Source organism: Salvelinus sp. IW2-2015, linkage group LG13 (genome assembly GCF_002910315.2).
Source record: "Salvelinus sp. IW2-2015 linkage group LG13, ASM291031v2, whole genome shotgun sequence".
Classification (NCBI taxonomy): Eukaryota; Metazoa; Chordata; class Actinopteri; order Salmoniformes; family Salmonidae; genus Salvelinus; species Salvelinus sp. IW2-2015.
The window spans coordinates 25,202,828-25,227,792 of NC_036853.1; the positions used below are offsets into that span (position 1 = coordinate 25,202,828).

The following is a 24,965-nucleotide window of genomic DNA, read 5'->3' on the forward strand; positions in this document are numbered from 1 at the left end:
CAACACAGCCATATATGTAGAGAAGGGGGGAGCTGCAGTATGGGCGAGTGGGTGTGTCGAAAGGAAAGTAGTGGGTGTGTGGAAAGGAATGGGTGTGTCAAGTGCTCTGCTATAGGTTAGAAGGTTTTGATTGAGCTGTGTTTTTTTTCTTTTTTGTTTCTTACCACGCAACTACCGTACATTGAGGATGAGTCTAAGTCGTATTTCACTGTTAGTTTTACACAAATAGTTTAAAATGTTCAGTTATAAAACTAACAATTGTTTATTTTTMATTAAAACTTCTTGACGCACGGATCCCATTAGCGGGATCATTTTCGTAAACAACTGCTGAATTGTAGAGCGCCAAATTCCCCKAAAATTGCTAAAAATATTTATATTCATGAAATCACAAGTGCAATATAACAAAACACAGCTTAGCTTGTTGTTAATCCACCTGTCGTGTCAGATTTTGAAAATATGCTTTACAGCACCTGCCGCCCGTCCAACACCTGCCCGCCCGTCCAACATCACTACTCTGGACGGTTCTGACTTAGAATACGTGGACAACTACAAATACCTAGGTGTCTGGTTAGACTGTAAACTCTCCTTCCAGACTCACATCAAACATCTCCAATCCAAAGTTAAATCTAGAATTGGCTTCCTATTTCGCAACAAAGCATCCTTCACTCATGCTGCCAAACATACCCTTGTAAAACTGACGCATCCCTAACCCGATCACTCGACTTCGGCGATGTCATTTACAAAATAGCCTCCAATACCCTACTCATAAATTGGATGCAGTCTATCACAGTGCCATCCGTTTTGTCACCAAAGCCCCATATACTACCCACCACTGCGACCTGTACGCTCTCGTTGGCTGGCCCTCGCTTCATACTCGTCGCCAAACCCACTGGCTCCAGGTCATCTACAAGACCCTGCTAGGTAAAGTCCCCCTTATCTCACCTCGCTGGTCACAATAGCAGCACCCACCTGTAGCACGCACTCCAGCAGGTATATCTCTCTGGTCACCCCAAAACCAATTCTTCCTTTGGCCGCATCTCTTTCCAGTTCTCTGCTGCCAATGACTGGACGAAACTACAAAAATCTCTGAAACTGGAAACACTTATCTCCCTCACTAGCTTTAAGCACCAGTTGTCAGAGCAGCTCACAGATTACTGCACCAGTACATAGCCCATCTATAATTTAGCCCAAACAACTACCTCACCCCTACTGTATTTATTTATTTATTTTGCTCCTTTGCACCCCATTATTTCTATCTCTACTTTGCACATTCTTCCACTGCAAATCTACCATTCCAGTGTTTTTACTTGCTATATTGTATTTACTTCGCCACCATGGCCTTTTTTTTGCCTTTACCTCCCTTATCTCACCTCATTTGCTCACATTGTATATAGACTTATTTTTCTACTGTATTATTGACTGTATGTTTGTTTTACTCCATGTGTAACTCTGTGTTGTTGTACGTGTCGAACTGCTTTGCTTTATCTTGGCCAGGTCGCAATTGTAAATGAGAACTTGTTCTCAACTTGCCTACCTGGTTAAATAAAGGTGAAATAAAATAAAAATGTAGTACCATAGCAACAGTRCTTGGCACTTTATAGAAATAACCAAACATGTCATCCTTCTAACTCCTCTGAAAGGGACACCTATGTTCTGGAAAAGACCCAAGAGGTGTAATTATAGCAACAGTACATATTAGGCCATAACACAGTTACAGGAATAACCAGTCYTGTCCACTTCCCAGACAGGTGCATGTCTAATGGTGTCTTATGAACCAGAGCACAGATAGAGAGCCCTAGTTTTGCTGACTATCCTGAAATGTATAATGGCCACACATGTTTTGGYAAATTCTCAATAGTACTTACTGTAACTCATACTGATATTGGCCACTAGGTATCTACTTTCCACGCTGTTGCCGGACAGTAGTGCTTGTTAAGAGTGAGAAAAGGGCACTGTTTCTCGTAGTTGGCGTTCATGCCCTCCCCATTGAGTAGTAGACTATGTAGGCTATGTGTCAAGGTGACATCTAGATGGTTATCCCTATTAGTTCAATCAAGCACAGGATTAACTGAATGACAACAGAAGTAGAATACCAAATGGAAGTTTATTGAATAGTTTGGGGTAGACCTCGTCTCAGAGGATTGCTCCTCAGAGCCAGATGCTGATGACAGGTTGCCCTATGCTGGGCAGCTGGCACCGAAACCCCCCCCCACCCCCAACTGGGAGAACAGGGATCTGATGACGGGCCTTCAGGTTATATATGCTGGTGGTGGCGGAGAGGTGGAATGTTGTTGGAAGACTGTTGCTGCAAAACAAAGTGAGACAAGGGGTGAGCTGACATACAGTATAAATACTCCCCTAGATTTATGCTCATTGGTTGACAGAAAGGGAAGTGATAATTGCACGAGGGAGCCCATAGTTTACTCAGCAAGCGTGGTGGAAATGCCTTAGTGTGCCATGCTCATTGGCTGAAGTTAATAGTTAAATTACATTCTGCCCACTTGCTAATGGTAAAGAAGAGGAGAGATGAGACGCTATCCTGAACAGGTAACATTATTAACACTACCATATAAATACCTGCTTTGCTGATGGGGTAACATGGACACTCCTATATCAATACATGCTATGCTTATGAGGTACCATTATAAAACATTACTATGGACACCTGCTATGCTAATGAGGTAACATTATAAACACTACCATATAAATACCTGCTATGCTGATACGGTAACATAAAAACTACCCTATAAATACTAGCTATACTGATGAGATAACGTTATAGACACTACCTTATAAGTACCTGATATTCTGATGAGGTATCATTAAAACCACTAAAATACAAATACCTGCTATGCTGGTGAGTGAGATAGGAAGTGATGTGAATTAATGAATGAAATGACGATCCATTCTGACCATCCTTACTGATTAACTTTAGTAACTACATGTATTTCTTGTGTTGGCTGATATCTTATTTGAAATAAAACCGTGTAAGAGAAAGAAATGTTCACGTAAGCTATCGCCGGCGACATGACAGTGATACCCAGTAGGAAGCACTTCAAGTCGCCAGGCAGGCCGTAACAACACCGGTGCACTGATCGCTGGCTCATCGACTCGTTGCGCAGCCTAATCAACCACGCAAAACGTTCTTGAGTGGCAACAAATCTGCACAATTAGCTGATTCTCTTTCCATACACCCCCGGTCGCCATATTGGGCTGCAGCTACCCATACTTGGATATGTACACAGTCTTGTACCCAGGGGAAAAAGTAACCGGCACGGCGACCAGGCAAAATAAATAGTGGGGGTACGCCGTACTGGTAAAACAAGTGCCTATCAAAATAATTAGAACAAAATGTCAAGTAAAATGTACGCTATTACACCACTTTTTATCATTAACGCATGTCAGAGGCATGACATTTTTTTAATTTTAAATTTTTGGGGGATTTAACACATTAATGCTTATCATAAAAATAAGTGATGCAGTCAGTCTCTCCTCAACTCTAAGCCAAGAGTGACTGCCATACATAGTATTTATATCAGCCCTCTGATTACAATGAAGAGCAACACGTGCCACTCTGTTCTGGGCCAGCTGCAGCTTAACTAGGTCTTTCTTAGCAGCACCTGACCACATGGCTGGACAGTAATCAAGATAAGACAAAACTAGAGCCTGCAGGACTTGCTTTATGGAGTGTGGTGTCAAAAAAGCAGAACATCTCTTTATTACGGACAGACCTCTCCCCATCTTTACAACCATTAAAACTATATTTTTTGACCATGACAGTTTACAATCTCAGGTAACACCAAGTAATTTAGTCTCCTCAACTTGTACCAAATACAATGCTTTTAATTTTAGAGATGTTCAGGACCAGTTTATTAGTGGCCACCCTTTCCAAAACTGACTGCAACTCCTTGTTAAGGGTTTCAGTGACTTCATTAGCTGTGGTTGCTGACACGTATATGGTTGAATCATCAGCATACATGGACACACAGGCTTTGTTTAATGCCAGTGGCATGTCATTGGTAAAATAGAAAAAAGTAGAGGGCCTAGAGAACTGCCCTGCGGTACCCCACACCCTACATATTTGACATTAGAGAAGCTTCCATTAAAGAAAACCCTCTGAGTTCTACTAGATAGATACACCTGTTCGTCAAACATCTCATTCCAAAATCATGGGCAGTAATATGTAGTTGGTSCCTCTGTTGCTGCTATAACGGCCTCCACTCTTCTGGGAAGGCTTTCGACTAGATGTTGGGACATTGCTGCGGGGACTTGCTTCCATTCAGCCACATGAGCATTAGTGAGGTCGGGCACTGATGTTGTGCGATTAGGGCTGGCTTGCAGTCTGCGTTCCAATTCATCACAAAGGTGTTTGATGATGTTAAGGTTAGGGCTCTGTGCAGGCCAGTCAAGTTCTTCCACACCGATCTCGACAAACCATTTCTGTATGGACCTCACTTTGTGCCCGGGGCATTGTCATGCTGAAACAGGGAAGGGCCTTCCCCAAGCTGTTGCCACAAAGTTGGAAGCACAGAATCATCTAGAATGCCATTGTATGCTGTAGCGTTAATAGTTCCCTTCACTCGAACTAAGGGGCATAGTCCGAACCATGAAAAACAGCCCCAGACCATTATTCCTCCACCACCAAACTTAACGGTTGGCACTGTGCATTCTCCTGGTGAAGAGTGATTCTTCACTACAGAAAACGTGTTTCCACTGCTCCATGGTGGAGATCTTAGGCTTGTGTGCAGCTGCTCTGCCATGAAAACCTATTTRATGAAGCTCCTGACGAACAGTTCTTGTGCTGACGTTGCTTCCAGAGGCATTTTGGAACTTGGTAGTGAGTGTTGCAACCAAGGACAGATWATTTTTTATGCGCCACACACTTCAGCACTCGGCGGTCCCGTTATGTGAGCTTGTGTGGCCTACCACTTCGGGGCTGAGTTGTTGTTGCTCCTAAACATTTCCACTTCACAATAACAGCACTTACAGTTGATCGGGGCAGCTCTAGCAGGGCAGAGATTTGAGATGTGATGGTGTGGGGATGCTTTGCTGGTGACACTGTCAGTGATTTATTTAGAATTCAAGGCACACTTAACCAGCATGGCTACCACAGCATTCTGCAGCGATACACCATCCCATCTGGTTTGCACTTAGTGGGACTATCATTTGTTTTTCAACAGGACAATAAACCAACACACCTTCAGGCTGTGTAAGGTCTATTTGACCAAAAGGAGAGTGATGACCTGACCTCCACAATCCCCCGACCTCAAKCCAATTGAGATGGTTTGGGATAAGTTGGACTGCAGAGTGAAGTAAAAGCAGCCAACAAGTGCTCAGCATATTTGGGAACTCCTCCAAGAATGTTGGAAAAGCATTCCAGGTCAAATCAAATCAAATCTTATTAGTCACTTGCGCTGAATACAACAGATGTAGACCTTACAGTGAAATACTTACTTACGAGCCCCTAACCGACAGGGCAGTTAAAAAAAATACAGATAAGAATAAGAGATAAAAGTAACAAGTAATTAAAGAGGAGCAGTAAAAAATAACAATATATACAGGGGGGTGCCGGTACAGAGTCAATGTGTGGGGGCACTGGTGACAACAGAGGCGGCAGTGGTGTGGAGAGGGGAGGGCAATGTGAATAGTCTGGGTAGCCATTTGACTAGATAATCAGGAGTCTATTGGCTTGGGGGTAGAAGCTGTTTAGAAGCCTCTTGGCCTTTTGGACCAAGACTTGGCGCTCCGGTACCGCTTGCCGTGCGGTAGCAGAGAGGACAGTCTATGACTAGGGTGGCTTCAACACTGAGTAATGGCACTCAAGCTGCTTGATTTGGATTACAGGCACATTTTGTCTGAATTTAAGGCCTGTGGATCTCAAGCCTAAACCTCCTGCACCCTGCTCTCTGCCCCCACTCATTTGGGCTGCTCAATTGGCCTACTCAGTTATTGAAGGTGGATTACTGCCATCTGCTGGAACATAAAAATACTGTCGCTGTACTTCATTACATTTCCACTCCTGTATTTGTACTGTTGATCACAAACAGTCATATTTAGTATCCATCAAAGCAACATTCGCAATGCAAATTAAGGGCATTCCATTAATTTGGACATTTTCTCCGTACTTGAAGGGTGTCATTTCCAATGCTACCGAGTTGCAAACACTGATTGGCTGGTGAGTGTTGAGACATTATCTTCTCTGTATCAATCTGAAAATCCAGAGGTATTTGGGAGTAGCTCCTCTGTTAAAATATTCTGGTAGAAAATTCCCATGACATTCTGAATCATAATCTAGCTTTATTGTGGCCATGGAACCTTTGGGCAAGCATAGTGCCAACCACATTTCTAATGATAAACACAATACAAGAGCTTTTAAACCTAAGCCCTACTTTTAGCATTGCACACTTTTTTTTACTGTATCCTATGGGAGCAGCCAGAACATTTTGGTACTGAAGTTGAAAATAGGTGTAAAAATATGACTGAGTTTCCGAAACAGGGGCACAAATGAGCAAGATTTACTACCAAAAAATAGCAAACATACCACATTTGTACACATTGTTGAAATTAAGAGATGGAATGGTGTGTTTTACTTTGTTTAACCCAGAGCCAAAAAAAACTACTGGCAGCGTGGGATTGGTGGGATTGGTGCCAACAGCAAAGCAACTTCCCTAATGTATCATGGCGAGAAAGACAGAGCATGTGGCAGTGGAGTAATCATTCAAATTATGTGAAAGGGACGCACTATTCTAACACACAGGTAGCAAGTAAATAGCCTGATGTGGACACCAATTTAGAGGCAAACTATGTGAAAGTGTCTAGGAGTCATCTATAGGCAATATACCACACAACATGACAAAGAGACACACCTTGAGATCATCATGCCAAACAGGAAGTGTAAAGTAGGTGCTTTCCTTGAAAGACTGGGAAGGAGAGGCGAGTCTCAGCCGAGGTCCAAGCATTCTGATATGTTCTGTCCAGTTGTCCCTCAAACAGGCCTGTAGGTGCCATCACCCAGCCTACTGGCTGAGTGAGTGAACTGTGAGCATGGCAGAGAGAGAAAGAGAGATCATTGCATCACTGTTCAGCATTTTATTTTAAAAATGGTGTAATACTGTTCTAGAGTCTGATTGTCTCAGCATGGCAGGGTACTGCAGGGTTAGAAAGATATGCAAATTGCAGTCATCAGGCCAGGCTTTTTGCTTCTCATCAGGATGTTGTAGGAGGAAGTAGTGTAGGACCTTGAGAGTTTCTGGATAGGGCTGAGTGACTGGACTGTTGGAATGGTCCTGTGAATGAGAGAGGAGAGAGTGTAGGGGGAATCCGTAATCAAGTAATATCAGACTGGATCTGTAAAATTGGTTATCAGCCCCCTGAAAGGTGGTATGTATACATTCAGAAAAGAAGGTCAATTGTCCCAGCGATTAATGTAGTATCCTCACACATAGCCTTTTCTATATCTGCCTTTCTGTAAGCAGGCAAGGAGGTTTGTGAATTATACCCACACCAATAAAAAGGCTGATTTTAAAAACTTACTGCATTGGCTGATGTAACTGAATGAAGTTCATGATGATCTGTTCAGATGCCATACTGATACAATATCAGCATTGAATGTAGTTTAACTGGATATTGTTGTGTTTTATGTGAAAGAAATACATATGCAAAGGCCCAGACAGGTAACATTTACAGTAACTGCAGTTAATTATTAACCTACTCAGTTAATAAGCACCAACATCAGCCAGCAAGAAGATCTAGTGAAGTTAGCTGCAAAAAGTAATGTAGAAATATCACCTTTCTGCAGCAGGTACACCTCTGGCTGGGCAGCTTCATCTTGTAGCAGGTTGAGGGACAAATTGACTTTCACTAGCTAGCATAATGATAGACAGAAGCCAAGTAGGGCTGGCTAGCCAGCCTGCTAGCTAGTCGGTTAGCCAGCTTGCTAGCTAGTCAGTTAGCCGGCTAATGCTAACGTAAACTCACTCACTTTTGTACATTGCCTTGGTCCGTACAATTTACCTTATTTTAGCGCCCCAAAAACATAATACTTCCAGATCAACTGTAATGTCAATACCATTGTAAAGCACAATTTCTCCCCTTTCTAACAGAATCAATTACATGACCCCACGCTGCCCGTTTCTACATGATTCAAGAAGGCAATGAGCCCCGTCGGGTCTTTAAAAAAAATGGCGGGTGGGGAAGCAAAACTAAGTGTGATAGTGAGAAGGAGAGATGTTGTGTGGGAAAATTGCTTTTTTTCACTCGATCTGTTCAACTTATCACCTTATCGCCTCTAAAATGTAAATAAAACACTATAAAGAGTTTATATAATGTGTCATTACATACCTATTTGAAGGTTTGTGTTGAATTTGATTCGGGTTTTTAGGGCGGTGCTAAAGTGATCTTAGAAGTAAACAGCGGCTTTGAGAATGATGATCGCATGCAATGATGACGCAAAAAATTACTAGGTATCCCCCCTTACCCCCGTCACTGTCCATTTCTTGTTTTTAAAGGATGAGAGAAGTGCTACACCTGGTGGAGAGAGATTGTAAGACAGAAATAGTTGCTTTATGCGTGCTGTACGTTACGGCATGACACGTCAAGATGTAACGGAGGGTCCGTTTTTTTCAACTTTTCTCCAATACTATAGAGCTATTACCATGTCGATCAACGCTTGAATAGAAACGTAGTTCCCACCCCCGATTTTGAAGTCAACAGAGTCGCTACAGTCCCATTAGTTTTCTTTGTAGCCTCGTTTGAATGTTGCGGTTGCGCACATTTGTACGGAATGGGGTGAGTTTACGTTAGCTAGCCAGGTAGTGCAAGCCAACTTTGTTCAGTTGTTGTTGAGTTATACGTATTTATCTTAGCTAATGTTCCAATTTGTATCATCCTGTCACACAATTGTCTAATCCAACATTGCAGCTTAACCCAGACTGTAACCAAACACCCATTATGCACAATCAATATTCTATTATAGGGCATGTACTGTATGAACAAAATGGAAAACAAAATATGGGATATATTTTGTGGCTATTTGTTTTCTGTTAATTAATCAATGCCCCATTTGCACYCCATAAACGAGAAAACTAGTTGATTTCCGATTTTCATTCATAAAATTCTGAAACCAAACACAATACATTACCCATTTCCCGCTTTTACACTGATTTGAATGGACCAATGAATGGACGATACACAAACCTTTCCACCAGACACTGGAAGATGAATTCCCCTTTTAGCAGGACAATAACCTAAAACACAAGGCCAAATCTACACTGGAGTTGCTTACCAAGGAAAGAGAGAATGTTCCTGAGTGACAGAGTTACAGTTTTGACTTAAAATCTACTTGAAAATCTATGGCAAGACCTGAAAATGGTTCTCTAGCAATGATCAACAACCAATTGTAAAGAGCTTGAAGAATTTTGAAAATAATAAATTGGAAAATGTTGCACAATCCAGATGCGGAAAGCTCAGAGCCTAACCCAGAAGAACTCACAGCTCCCAACAGTGATTCTACCAACTATTGCCTCTGAGGTGTGAATACTTATGTAAATTAAATATTTCTGTATTTAATTTTCAATAAGTGTGCAAAAATGTCTAAAAACATGTTTTCACTGTCATTATTGCTTATTGTGTGTAGATGGGTGATATTATATATTTTTTATACATGTTTAATTCAGGCTGTAACGCAACAAAATGTGAAATAAGTCAAGGGGGTGTAAATACTTTCTGAAGGCACTGCATACCTTTTTTCTCCACTTCCTGTCAGAATGACGTGCCCAAAGTAAACTGCCTGTAGCTCAGGCCCTGAAGCCAAGATATGCATATAATTGGTACCATTAGAAAGAAAACACTTTGAAGTTTTTAGAAATGTTAAAATGATGTAGGAGAATATAACACAATAGATACGGTAGGAGAAAATCCAAAGAAAAACCAACCAGAATCTTTTTTTGTTGTTGAGAGACCGTCCTCTTAGAAAGGTCATATTGAAAATTAGCTCCCTAGATGCAATTCCTATGGATTCCACAGGGTGTCAGCAGTCTATGTTCAAGGTTTCAGGCGTATAACTTCAAAAACGCATAAGAAATATCAGTTTTAGTAGAGGGACACAGTCTTGGAAATTCATGTTTGCTGAAATCGGTTTCCTATTGAACATACTTCTTTCCAAAATAAATATTATAATTTTATGACATTTTAGGGTATCTGAGGTGTAAATAGAAACGTATTTTGACTTGTTGAAACAAAGTTTAGCGGTAGATTTTCAGATTCCTTTCTCTGCAAGTTCAACGAGTGGATTACTCAAATCGATGGCGCCAACTAAACTGACTTTTTGGGATATAAAGAAGGATTTATCTAACAAAACAACACTACATGTTATAGCTGGGACCCTTTGGATGACAAATCAGAGGAAGATTTTCAAAAAGTAAGTGAATATTTAATCATTATATGTGAATGTATGAAACCTGTGCCGTTAGCGGGACACCTAGCCCTAAGCACTGAAAGATAGAAAACAACTGAAGTCAAAAATCTAAAGATGGTTAGGTAAAGATGTAATCTCTTCATTTGTGTCCTATTTCCTTCCCATCGATGAATGCTCTAGGGCCCACATAGTAAGTTCTCTTTCCCTCCTTGTGGGCGCTCTCCACAAGAGGCCAAAGAGCGGCTCTGGCCTTTTTGTCCATTATGGTTAGATCCAGCAGGTGGGGGGGAGTAATAAAGGACTTTTGTGATTTTTTTTTMTATTCGTTGAGGAGAGCTCTCTAATCACATCTGACATAGTCGTCATCATCATGGCAAACCTTCAGTTGGAAAAATATAAAATTCTTGTTGCTAGGCTACCAGTTACAGTGCTTATAGCTTGCGGATTGATCATACCTTTAAAAATTATACCTAGTGTCTGCAAGAATGATATGGATTTAATATTTGTCAAATTATTGTGCATGTCCTCAAAACTCAAATAAGCATCAGGAATTGTTCTTATTTAGCATATCAATATCCTGATATGGACCTCAGTCAAGAGCATATGCATTGTATGTGCTGAGAAAATATGCCATGTAGGCCAACTGTGAGTATTTGTCATCATATAGAGAAAATAAGATGTACACATCAGCCTKTCTCAGSATATCTAATGAGTCAATATCCGGCAGTATGATATATATWTTTTTATTTTATTTAACTAGGCAAGTCAGTTCAGAACATATTCTTATTTACAATGACAGCCTAGGAACAGCAGGTTAACTGCCTTGTTAAGGGGCAGAACAACAGATTTTTACCTTGTCAGCTCTGGGATTTGATCTAGCAACCTTTTGGTTACTGGCCCAATGCTCTAACCACTAGGCTACCTGCCGCCCTGGAGGGAAACTCAAACAATTATTTGTGCATGAAAGACAAATATGGATTTCAAATTTGTCAAATTATTGAACATATGCTGAAAACTCAGAAATCCATCAGAAATCATCCTTATTTTCAGCATATCAAAAATCATGTCAAGATCCTGATATGGACCTCAGCCAAGAGAAGCATATATGGAATCAATATAGCTTCATATCTTGAATGTGCTGTCGTGTCTTTGCTATGCCGGATTAAGTGTTATGACATGCTATTCTATAAAATACTTTCTCCGTAATTAATATTACCTGATTGAACTAATCATGTAAATATAATTAACTAGAGAGGGGCACCACGAATGAATATTTATATAGCTGTTATCTTCCGAATAAACTCTTAAAGATCTAATAATATTTTACATCAATAGCAGTCAATATTAATCGTCATCTTATTCAGTCTCATCTGAAAGTTGTAAATTCTTGGTTATCTTCACGAACCCTGGCTAACAAGTTGAATCAGCAATACAAAATTGGGTTTAATTATTTATTTACTAAATACCTAACTAATCACACATACACAATTAAATCATAACTTGATTACAAAGTAATTACAAAGTAATACAAAATAATTACAATAATTTGTAATTGATTACAAAGTAATAATTTGTAATAAATTGATTACAAAGTAATATTTACTCTGCCGTCTTATCTTACCGGAACGCCAAGTCTAGGACCAAAAGGCTCCTTAACAGCATCTAGCCCCAAGCCATGAGACTGCTGAACAATTAATCAAATGGCCACCGGACTATCTACATTGACACCCCCCCACCTCCATTTGTTTTGTACAATGCTGCTATTCGCTGTTTATTATCATGCATAGTCACTTCACCCCTACCTACATGTACAAATTACCTCAACTAACCTGTACCCCACACATTGACTCGGTACTGGAACCCCCTGTATATAGCCCCGTTATCGTTATGTTATTGTGTTACTTTAAAAAAAAWTMTTTTACTTTAGTTTATTTGGTAAATATTTTCTTAACTCTTCTTGAACTGCACTGTTGGTTAAGGGCTTCTAAGTAAGCATTTCACAGTAAGGTCTACACTTGTTGTTTTCGGCGCATGTGACAAATAAAGTTTGATTTGAAATGTACATAGAAGCTATTCCTAAGGAAGTGTCTGAGACTCCTTTTGCGTCTGTACAGGCAGACGAGACCACTGACATCTCCTGTAAATCACTGATGGTAATAGTGCTGCGCTACATGTTACCGGACAACAGTGTGTGTCATAGGTTTTTGTAGAGGTGAAGGACAAAACTGGTGTTGGCCTTTCCAACACCATCAAACAAGTCCTAGCGCCACTGAATGTCAAGGAGAAGCTGATTGTTCAAACCTACGACAGGGCAGCGGTGATGAGTGGTAATGTACGTGGTGTCCAAACACTACAGAAGGATTTCGTTCRGACCACAGAACTCCAGTGTGCTACCATGCCAAGGCCTATGGGCAACCAGGAGAAGATGAAAAGGAAGCTGCTCACTGTCTACCGGCATCCTGAGCTGCACACTGGAAACACAACACTTTCTTTATTGAAATCACTCTATGAGAACAACCTGCAGGAGGCCTTGTCGATGACACTCTGATGACAATCGCAGAGTCAGATATAAACTTTCCACCCTTAAAAGGATAAAAACCTTCATACGCAACTCCATGGGACAGAAAATGTTAAATGCATTGGCCWTGCTGTCAATCCAGCATGACTTCATCCAGAGAATGCCAGACTTTGATGACAAAGTCATTGAGAAGTTTGTTCACAAGAAGGACCGCCATGTCAACTTCCTGTTCAAGTGAGCACAGCACAACAATGGTGAGTCCATAAATATGTATAGTATGCTGCTGCATAAGTGATGTAATATTCCAGAGATTTCAAATATACTGTAGCTAAGAAATCATGCAGCGCCGTGTGTCACAATCGCAMATTTTAGAGAAACAACAAATGTCGGTACATATAAGTGTCTTATATCAGCTGTAAGCTTAAATTCTTGTTAATATAACTGCACTGTCCAATTTACATTAGCTATTACTGCGAGAAAATGCCATGCTATTGTTTGAGGAGAGCTCCTAACAACAAAACACTTTTTTCACCGCAATAGGTTTGATAAATTCACCTCTGAAGGTGAAATGTGTACTTACATTCTGAAATCTTGCTCTGATTTATCATCCCAGGGGTCCCAGAGATAACATGAAGTGTCGTTTTGTTAGATAAAATCCTTTTTCATATCCTAAAAAAGGTCCATATAGAATGCACSATCGATTTTGTATTTCCACTCGTTCAATTTGCAAAGAAAGGAATCTGTGAAAATCTAACCCTACACATTGTTTCAACCAGTCAAATTACGTTCATATTTATTCCTCAGAGATCCTAGAACGTAACCAGACTTCACTATATCATTAGGAGTGTAGTATATCCTGTAGGACACCAACTTTGGTCAGGGAGCGACACCTTCATGGCGTGCCGATGACAAGGGCGGTCTTCACTTGATTGACTGTAACTTMGTCAAATAAGCACCAATCGGAGTCAAAGCTAGCTATGAGCTGGGCTTTACGGGAGTATGCGGAAACCCCGTATCTGTCGCACAATTTTGCTGCTAACCTTGTGCGAAAGCAAGCCTTTTCCTTTTGGACAAAAATTGCAAGAACATGGAGAGTTATGAAGTTATTAAAACTGGGTGTTTTGCAAATCTTGAACTTACAATGTGGCTACTAATACTGGAAAAGCTAAATCAAAGTCCAAGTATTAAAAAATGTAATGTAAATGTGTCCTTCACGATTTCCTCAAATGTACCTGGGTGAGTTGACACTAAATGTCATGTAGCTTGCTCATACTTCAAGTTATAAGTCTGAAACACCATCGGAATTACAACCAGAGTGATGGCTAGATTTGGGACCTTTCTGTTGCATTTCAAAGATGGTGGTAGAAAAAACAAATCGAAAAACTTTATTATTTTTTTGCATTTTCTTCTACCAGATCTATTGTGTTATATTCTCCTACATTCTATTCACATTTCCACAAACTTCAAAGTGTTTCCTTTCAAATGGTACCAAGAATATGCATGTCCTTGCTTCAGGGCCTGAGCTACAGGCAGTTAGATTTGGATATGTCATTTTAGGCMACATTTTTTTTTTAAAGGGGGCTATCCCTAAGAAGTTTTAATTTAGCCTACTGTTCGGACTTGGTGTARAGGGAGAATACTATAAGAAGGCCCATTTTCTGAATTACGTTGCTGTCCATTTCAAAAGTTCTGAACGAATAGGCATATAGCCTACTTTTCGGACTTGGTTGTGCACTTCTAGCCTATATCCAGTTTTAGAGAAATGTAATAATTGAATATTGTAACAGCTTCCAATCCTAAAAAACTGAAATGAGTTACCTCGTGTTCTATGGGGAAAATGAATGTGGAAGGAATAGGGCTTTGGGATAACCACCAAAAATAAGGTCTGAGGTTAACACAGGTGTCACGCCCTGACCATAGTTTGCGTTGTTTGTTTCTATGTTTTGTTTGGTCAGGGTGTGATATGAGTGGGTATTCTATGTTGTATGTCTAGTTTGTCTGTTTCTATGTGTTTGGCCTGATATGGTTCTCAATCAGAGGCAGGTGTTTCTCGCTGTCTCTGATTGTGAACCATATTTAGGTAGCCTGTTTTGTATTGTGGGTTGTGGGTTATTGTTCCTGTTTTATGTGTATTTGTGTTCACGTTACGGGACTGTTTCGTCGTCGTTTGTTTGTTTGTTTTTTTGTTTTTGTTTTGTTCAAGTATTCTATTAAATATGAATACTCACCACGCTGCATCTTGGTCCTCCTCTCTTCGCCCGACGAAGATCGTGACAGAATAACCCACCACAACCGGACCAAGCAGCGTGGTAAGCAGCGGCAGCAGCAGCGGCCGAAATCTCAGGACTCCTGGACATGGGAGGAGATTTTAAACGGAGAAGGACCCTGGGCTCAGGTTGGTGAATATCGCCGCCCCAAAGCAGAGCTGGAGGCAGCGAAAGCTGAGAGGCGGTGGTATGAGGAGACAGCACGAAAGCGCGGTTGGAAGCCGAGAGGCAGCCCCAATAATTTATTGGGGGGAGGAACACGGGGTGTGTGGTTAAGTCAGGTAGGAGACCTGAGCCAACTCCCCGTGCTTACCGTGGAGAGAGGGGGACCGGCAGGCACCGTGTTATGCCGTGAGGCGCACGGTGTCCCCGGTGCGTAGGCAGATTCCGGTGCGGTACATAGCAGCGCCTCGATCGCCGGGCTAGAGTGGGCATCGAGCCAGGTGCCATGAAGCCGGCTCAGCGCATCTGGTCTCCAGTGCGTCTCCTCGGGCGGGGTACATGGCACCAGCCCTACGCATGGTCCCGGTTCGCCAGACAGCCCAGTGCGGGCTATTTCCACCTCGCCGCACTCGCCTGACTACGGGGAGCATTCAGCCAGGTAGGGTTTGGCAAGCTCGGTGCTCGAGACCTCCAGTGAGCCTCCACGGTCGGTCTATCCGGTGCCTCCTCCACGTACCAGACCTCCGGTGCGCCCCACGCACCAGGCTGTCTCTCCGTTCCTTCCTCCAGGTGCTTCCGTCTGTCCAGCCGCCCTCCTGTCCGCCGCCTGAGCGCCCTGCTGCGCCTGAGCCGCCGTCTGTCCTGAGCCGTCCGTCAGCCTGAAGGGACTGCCAGAGCCGCCCGCAGTCAGGAGCTGCCAGAGCGCCCGCCAGTCAGGAGCTGCCAGAGCCGCCCGCCATCAGGAGCTGCCAGAGCCGCCGCCAGTCCGGAGCTGCCAGAGCCGCCGCCAGTCTGGACGCCCGCCAGTCAGGAGCTGCGAGCCGCCGCCAGGCCGAGCCGCCCGCCAGTCCGGAGCCGCCCGCCCAGTCCGGAGCCGCCCGCCAGTCCGGAGCCGCCCGCCAGTCCGGAGCCGCCCGCCCTCGCGGAGCCGCCCCTCAGTCCGGAGCCGCCCCTCAGTCCGGAGCGCCCCTCAGTCCGGAGCCGCCCCACAGTCCCAGAGGCGCTCCTCAGTCCAGTGGGGCCTTTTATTAGGGTCCTCGGGCCAAGGTCAGAGGGAGGGTCGCCGCTCTTAAAGAGGCCAATGAAGAGGGCAATGACTATGGTGGAGTGGGGTCCACGTCCCACGCAGAGCCGCCACCGCGGACAGATGCCCACCCAGACCCTCCCCTATAGGTTTAGGTTTTCCGGCCGGAGTCCGCACCTTGGGGGGGGGGGGGGGGTACTGTCACGCCCTGACCATAGTTTGCGTTGTTTTCTTTCTATGTTTTGTTTGGTCAGGGTGTGATATGAGTGGCATTCTATGTCATATGTCTAGTTTGTCTGTTTCTATGTGTTTGGCCTGATATGGTTCTCAATCAGAGGCAGGTGTTTCTCGTTGTCTCTGATTGGGAACCATATTTAGGTAGCCTGTTTTGTATTGTGGGTTGTGGGTTATTGTTCCTATTTTATGTGTACTTGTGTTCACGTTACGGGACTGTTTCGTCGTCGTTTTTTTGTTTTTGTTTTGTTCAAGTATTCTATTAAAATGAATACTCACCACGCTGCATCTTGGTCCTCCTCTCTTTCGCCCGACGAAGATCGTGACAACAGGCTTAGGAGATCTTATACGTTTTGTTCCATGAGATAATGAATATCAGTCAGTTAAAATAACCTTTATGAATTATGAAGCCTTTGTGCTTTTTTTGATTACATCAATGCTTCAAAATTCACAAAAATATATTTAGCTGATGGAGATTCTCATAGAACAAAACTTCTAAGATTTCCTTAGCCTGTATTTACCACAGACCTTATTTTCTGAGTTTATCTAAAAACTACGAAAAATGTATTTCCCGATAGGCTTTGTCCAACAAACCATAGCAGTTAGTGTTTACAAATATACGCCATTACTATTTTCCTCTATAGTAGTGTTGTATTAACTAGGCTCTATGCCCCTGTCCTATGTGTGTATGAACCAGTGATGATTCACTCACCCCCTACGATATGTCAGCTGACCAGGAGAAGAGCTAAGCTGCCCTGACTCGCTACCCCCGAGACTCTCTAGTGGGTAAGATACAATATACAGGTCTCTCCATGGGTGAGAGATGGACATTTTAGCGTATTAACGCTCTATTTATTTTACTGACTTGTTGAATGATTGATCCATTCATCCTTCCATCCCTCTCGCTCTCCCCAGCCTTCCTCTCCTCTGAGGACCCAGTGAGGGTGGAGCTCAGTCAGAGAGCTGTCTACAGCTAGAGAGGTGAGATGTCACACATGGTTTAGATTACAAATATTTATATCCCCTTAGCGAAGCGTTTCCCAAACTCGGTCTTCAGGACCCCAAGGTGTGCACGTTTTGGTTTTTGCCCTAACACTACACAGCTGATTCAAATGATCAAAGCTAGATGATTAGTCGATTATTTGAATCAGTTGTGTAGAGCTAGGGCAAAACAACTAAACGTGCACCCCTTGGGGTCCCGAGAACTGAGTTATGGAAACCCTGCCTTAGCGGTTCATCGCGTAAGCAAAAGGGAATATGTTCCATTATCTAMGTTAATTTACATCAGTGCAAATTGTTCACTGATATTCATGTAATTTCTCACCCCTTTTCACTTTATGAAAGTTTATTCACCCTCAGGCACACACATTTGTTCTTTGTTATTATGAAAGTAATTTGTTTAGAATGTACTTTTCCCCACTCATCCACCCCATCTCTTTATATTGCTTATGCATATTCAGTGGCCTGATTGCGTCCAGACTGTCAAACTCCGAACACAATGCCCATAAATACCAAATACCAAGTCCTGGCAAATCTGAACCTAATGTGAGCAGAATGTGACTTTCGTGCGTCCAGAACTAATGCAGCTTGTCGTGATCGGATGACAGAAGTCGCATTTAAGTGCCGGGTGTAACAGAGGCCATAGATGAGCCCTATCCATTACTTTGACAGTTTTATATAATATAACTAAATGTGTTTATTTTTGTGTTGCAGGGGCAGCTGTGGGAGACCACCTCAACCATGCCCCTGGTAGAGCAGGGGCTGGTGTTTACCATGCCACCTTCAGCAGGCTTGAAAAGTGGTACTGTTTGTCTTTGTTTGATCCATTTGTTTGTTTCAGCTGTTGTCAGCTGTTGAATCCTTTGAAGTGTTGCTGATTTCCAAAAATGTAATGTTCAACAAAAATACATTGGATTGGTTGAAAATACTAAACTTACATACCATGCACAAACTTGACATACTGTTTTTCATACTAAGATGGACCAAGATATGTGTTGTGTGGATTGGATATGTGATTTGACGCAGGCAGTGAGAAAAGACAACCTGCTCAGGTACTCCCTCTCCTTCCCAAAGGCCAAGAAGGGTGGCTACACAATTCAGCCAGTGAAGACTAAAACCACCTACGGTAAGATTTCTTTATATTCTATCAAGTCATTAAAAAAAAAAAAAAAGTCTACCAATATTGCTGAAATTCCTGTTTATTATTTGTGTCTTTACAGACTACGCTGCCAAAATAGTTAAAGCTATGGTTTGGCCCRCTGGAGGAGGAGTCAGACCCCAAGATCCTGGAATCACCTCCACCACTCTATAGCCAGTTTCAGCATCCCATGAAGGACCAGGCAGTGAGGGAGTATGTACGTCATTTTAAGGCTGCTGGCACACCATGAGCACCTGTCTTCACACATTTTAAATTACATTCGAGTCATTTAGCAGACGTAGTTCTCCAGACCGACTTACATTAGTGAGTGCTAAGATTGTTTTCTTACTTTTTCATACTGGAATTTCGAGTCTTCGGCTGAAATTTAGCAGTTTACACTAATCGTACAGTGGGTGCAGTGATGTCTTTATTGATTCGTCTGGCTTTGTGGATGGTTCTGGATTTGTGGAGTGATGAGATGCCTTGGCACTTGACACTGCAGACCTTGCTCGAAATGTTGACTGTTTTGTGAATTGTTGGTGTTCGTTATTGACAGTGAACCATACCAGTTGTAGCATCCTGTCCTCGTCCCTTCTACTTGTCCTGCCTGTGTGACTGAGCCCCTGATTCATCAGGGAGTAACTCCACGTGTGGGGATTGGTAATATGGTGTCGTGGAAATTCACAACTAAGGACTCAATCTCAATATAAATGAATCAATCTTTATTATCACGGCCGGAGAGGTTCACAAACTCAATCCAAGCTTATTAATGAAAACACTGAAAAGGGTGTTCCCTCTCAGTCCTTTTATACTGCTATACAAACAAGTCATATAAGCATGATATACATTATTCATTATTAGCGTTGGTTCCTGCATGTGACTGAACAATYTTATGGGCGTACTGCCAATTGGTCTGAGGAGGAGGTCACATTCACCTACACGAACCAAGGAGATGCTGTTTGCAATTCAATGCTAGCTCTTCAGACAACATTTTCCCCCACAATGACTTGCTATTTTGCTACTGAGAATACACATCTGCCAGAGTAGATCTGTACCTGCCATTCGTTTTTTTTGCTTTTTACACAGAGTTCCCCGTCTGCTCATGTTTACTACCCATTACTGAGCTGAGATAATTGGATAAAAGTAAGGAGCACTTTTATTCTGTAACAGGACATTGGGCTCCTTGAGCCTTCTCACACCAATCGCTGCACGTCTCTCCTGCTGCGCCAAGCCTTCAGTGGAACTTGTTCATCCATAAAGAAAATGTTTAAAAAAAATAGATACAATAATTGTATTTCTAAATGTTAGTTAATATACAATAAAAATATAATTATTATGGGTACTGTGACCACTAAGTGAAATGTGACAGACCAATGACTAAAGTGATGCACCAGTATTGGTATAACCTATATATTTAAAAAACTTAATAAAAAGGTAAAAACGTGGTACTTGAATCCCATATAGGTCATGTTATCCTAATTTGGGAACCTATTTCTTATCCCATTGACTGCACACACTAGAATTGGCACATGGTTGTACCACCCCAGATAGCCCCAATTCCAGCTGATGAACTGCCTGAAGGCAACTGTCTGAACTTTATAAAAAGGGAAAAGTGTACTACTATTGGTAGGGGGAGTGGTGTAACATTATTTGATTTCATTATTGCATTAGATTTGTGAAGATTCTATTTATAAATGAATTAACTTGTGTTGAGTATGGAATGTCAGGTTCTTGGGTGTAGTCCTGCCGGTATGTATTGTAGGCTGTGTGCAGCACATTGACATCCAGACAGACCGTGGGGAAGCTAGAATATTGCTTTATAAAACCCTCTCCTTCCTCTGTCATCGTGGACCTGGTATTCCTGACAGCACACAGACTCCATGGCTGTTGGCATGGCAATACACCTGCTGCACGAGCACCTACAACAAGTTATTTTTGCATGATTCAGCCGTAGTTATGAAGGACGTGACATTATAGGGTGTATTCTCAGTAGCAAACTAGCTAGCCATTTTACCAATAAACAATCCCTACATGTGGAGCTGCATCCTACACTACAAGTTCAGCACCAGCGCTGGTCTTCACTGATGTAAGGTTAGCTGGCTAGGCTAGCRAACTGTCTCAAATGGCTAATGTTAACTGGTTGGCTAAGATAACGTTAACTGCATATAACCTAATGGTTAGATGTGGCTATGTATTTCCATAAGTTTACTTTAATGTAACTGTTAGCTAGGTGTTGATAGCACTTCATGAGTTGGCCAGTTGCTAACGTAATGTTAGCATGCTGGTGTAACGGTCTTTATATGTACCACAGGTACTCTTKATTCTTAGACAATATAACCATACCTGCAGTAGTATTGTGAAAAGACAGGACAGGAACACATCAGTCTCCAATGCACCATGTGACAAGTTGTTCTATACAGGAGCATGAAGAAAGGTAAAACACATATCCTGTCTCACATCCCCAATACATTGCTAGGTGATTTCAGTGTTGACAGTACCAAAATACAACAACTCATCTACAAAAACACTGCAACACAAACAAGTTACAGCGTGAAATCGCCTCTATCCCATTCAGACCTTAGAAGGCCAAAACTACATCTCCCATAATGCAACGCCAGCACGAGTCGGCAGCTCAACTAACCGTTTGCATCACAGAAAGGCATGCTAGCTAGCAACAGCAGCACTTTTAGCACTCTGTAAACTATATTAAATAAAACTCTGAAAGTTACATGTTTCAATAGTCTCACACTCCCTTATAATAATATCTACAGCATTAACCTTGGGATGTTTTATTTATTTCACGTTATGGARTTCTACAAAGGATAATCTGCAGCACATACCTTTCTCAGTGTTTTCTCGGACTGAGTCCCGTTCGGGTAGTACCAGGGTGTTAGTAGGGGACGCAAGCACCCAGATGAAATAAAATACATTTAATGAAACAAAACCCGAAGATGTTAACATCATTCAGCTACTGTAGCTGCCTACCTAACATCAACAGGCAGCACCAGTAGCGCAACAATTAAAAATAGACACAAAAGTAAAGCTCCTCCCCCCTTCTGTCTGAACTTGGAATATTCCTGTTCACTGGTTTTGGCCACTGACCCTCAACCTGGTTGTTCTGTTCTGCGTTGTGTACAATTCTAATAATTTGAAGTTTGATGGAATAACCTTTTTAACTCACCTACACTGGTAGGGCTAATGTTAGCAGGCTTGTAGGGCTAAAGTTAGCAGGCTAGTAACCTTGCAAGCTGATTTGTAACAATATATTCATAAATTATTTGCTTGTAAATTGGCTGAACATATATTGAAATCAGTAGTGATGASTGCAAACGATTTAGTTTAATTTGAAGTTATTTTGGTTGGAGTTTACATTATAGGGAATAGGCTGGCTTGCCGGGTCCTCCATATTACATCGCCCCACAGAAAAAAAATTCTGGCATGARTTAGGCATTCTTCGGAATTCTGATCAGTTTCATGTAATAACTTGGAAATTAGAAAAAAAGTGACGTGTAAATTTGCAAATGGACTTTTAATGCGTATACTAATGCAAATCAATATGTTACGTGGTTGTGTTTATGCTACCTACACTTTAACGTTGATGCTTTACATGTCACGGAATATAGCTAAATATAAGGTTTTTGTTGATATCACTCTATGCGTGTGAGTGAATGAATATTCAGAATATTCGAGAAATACTCAGCACAACACTGGAGGGCAAAGTCATTGTGGCAAGCCTCGAGAGGTTTGGAGAAACGTGAGTGTTCTAGTTACTTAATTAATGACAGACTTGTCTTCAAGGATGCTTGGTACACCCAAGGATGACACCACCGTCCTTCTACTGGTTTCCMTGAGGAACGCCTCAGGAACCTGAGAAAGCAGCTTTGGAGACCAGGACCAGCTGCTGCAGCCGCCGAAGATAACAGACCAAGCAGGAGTCCTTACTTGTCTAGTAAATGCTTCAGTATATGGAGTGTGTACACACACACCCTACCGAGAGGGTAAGATATTAATAGACAGACAAGATCGTCTGTGTCCATTCTGTTGTTATCGAGAGCTTTAATTGATTCAAATAGATGTAATGATATTAGGCCACATTTTAGTTTGATCGTTTCCTAGATGGGCTACAGCAGTGATCACCAGTGATCTCCAAGGCATTCCTGGTTGATCACCAAACAATTATTATTTTTAAACTACGATAAAGCCTTGCATTTCTATTTTTATTTATTTGTCTCGCGCTGTTGCCGATAGGTGCACTCCATTCAGCTGCCCTAGGCACCGGTTAGGCGAAGTGTTTCCATTTCATGTGTCTGAAGATACAAATTCTGCCTTCCCGGCGGTCCATGAGAGCAAATCAAGTGCACTATATGCCTATCGCAGGCCAATCGGTTGGCCGTGTCAGATTACCAATCGGTTGTCCGTGTCAGATTACCGTGTCTGCAGTAACGTAACYGGCCTAAAAGAAAGTTAAAGCAAAGTTGATACTGTGAGATTTCAAAACCATGACTAGAGAGAGACTGTCAAGAAATACAGCAACGACCTACTGTTTTTATAAGTGAGTTCATGTTTAGGTTATTACTCAGCACTGTCAACACTTTTTATTCAACACTTTTATAAGCCATAAAACGTGCGTTCTTCCTACATCCACTGGTGCTATAACCAGCACTGCAGTTGTAATGAAAGAGTAGGAATGTGTCAATAGGCTTGCGTTGTTGTTATTATTAGCGCCTTGGGTCTTTTTTCATATCAAGGGATATTTCACTTTCTCTGTTCATAGGAGCAAAACATGAATTTGTGCATGAGGCAGAAATAATGCGGTGCAACGCGAGTTTCTCCATCAGCTGGAAGACTTCCCTTTTTGGTCAGTGTCAGCGGAGGAAAGGGAGAGCAGAGTAAGGTTAAGAGGCGGACCCTCAGTCTGCTGCTCTCTCCCTCAACTAAGATTGACCATCAGATGCAGGCACCATCAGCCCAGTAAAATAAAAATGTGTGTATTTGACAAATAAAACAGATGGTATACAAAATCAAATCAACCCCCCACAAAAATCTACTAAAATGTAAGGGGGTGAGTATAATTTGTGTAACGTTCCAACAGGAATCTGTTCCAAAAGCTTTGTAAATAACAAGGTTGCCAACAAACAACGCATACAACGTTGTATAGCGGCAGAATAAGATACCAGGTAGGTGAGTGGGAAATTTTGTTGAGTTTTTCACTCATCCACATTTATTCTGAAATATGTCTGTCCTCACTCTGGTAGCCTCTGGAAAAACATTAAGAATGAGCTACGTGGTGATTTGATGCCTATTCGGCAGCTAGTTAGCTAGGTGAATTGATCATGCTACTTTGTATGCGTTGTTTGTTGGCATCCTTGTTATTTACAAAGTTTTTGGAACAGATTCCTGTTGGAACATTCCACAAATTCTAGTCACCCAATGTAAGGCTCTGAAACACAAATGAAAAGCTCAGCTTTGGACAGCTAACAAAGTCTCAAACTTTCAAGAAAAGAAAGGTCAACGCTTAGTTCAGTTCTGAATCCAAGTAAGAAGTCCAATTAATCCAAATGGGAAAAAATGAAAATAAGGGTTGATCTTACCAGTACAGTTGATCGGTTCAGAAGAATTATCCAAAGGAAATCCACAAAGCCAAAACCCTCCCAAAACAATGAATGGACCATGSAATTAGCCTTCCAAAACATTGTTCTTTCCTGGTGGTGTCAGACAATCCACAGAAAGGAAAACCTCTTCTCAATGCTCAAATACAAGTCTGAGACAAGTCTCACCTGTCCGGCATCAAAGAAAACTAGGTCTTCTAACTAACAAAAGTTTCCTAGTCAKCAAAATCTTCTTATTCTTTAAAGTTTTATGGGAGACTACACCTATTGGTGTTTTGCTGCCACCTAGTGTACCGGGTATTAAAAAAAAAGAAATCCATTGTGGGAAGAGGGGCGGGGGACCCGACACCAAAATCTTTCTTCTCCCACCTCTCTCCTGTCAAAATGCCCTCCCCCCCACTTGACACACCCACTTCTTCTTCGGTGAGGGTTAACGGCAGTTGGCATCCAGGAAGGTTGCATTACCGCCCCCAACTGAACTATAGTATAGATCCATACTAAATGGGAACTGAATTATAGATATATATCCTTTAATGACTCTACCAACTAACCCGATACTTATTAAAACCAATCACTTTATTGCACTACTTTAACCCTATC

General features: G+C 42.0%; 1 long non-coding RNA gene across 3 annotated transcripts; it reads right to left on the reverse strand.

The window, feature by feature from the left end:
- Positions 1-2,104: 2,104 nt before the first annotated feature.
- LOC111971348 (uncharacterized) lies at positions 2,105-24,609 on the reverse strand. Of its 3 annotated transcripts, XR_002878249.3 has the most exons (4): positions 24,348-24,609; positions 7,239-9,245; positions 6,867-7,036; positions 2,105-2,305 (listed from the first exon to the last, which is right to left on the reverse strand). It is a non-coding gene; the product is annotated as an uncharacterized lncRNA (long non-coding RNA). The 3 variants fall into 3 exon arrangements; XR_002878248.1 differs by having other exon boundaries at positions 6,867-7,286; XR_011480789.1 differs by having other exon boundaries at positions 6,867-9,245.
- Between the last annotated feature and the right edge of the window lie 356 nt (positions 24,610-24,965).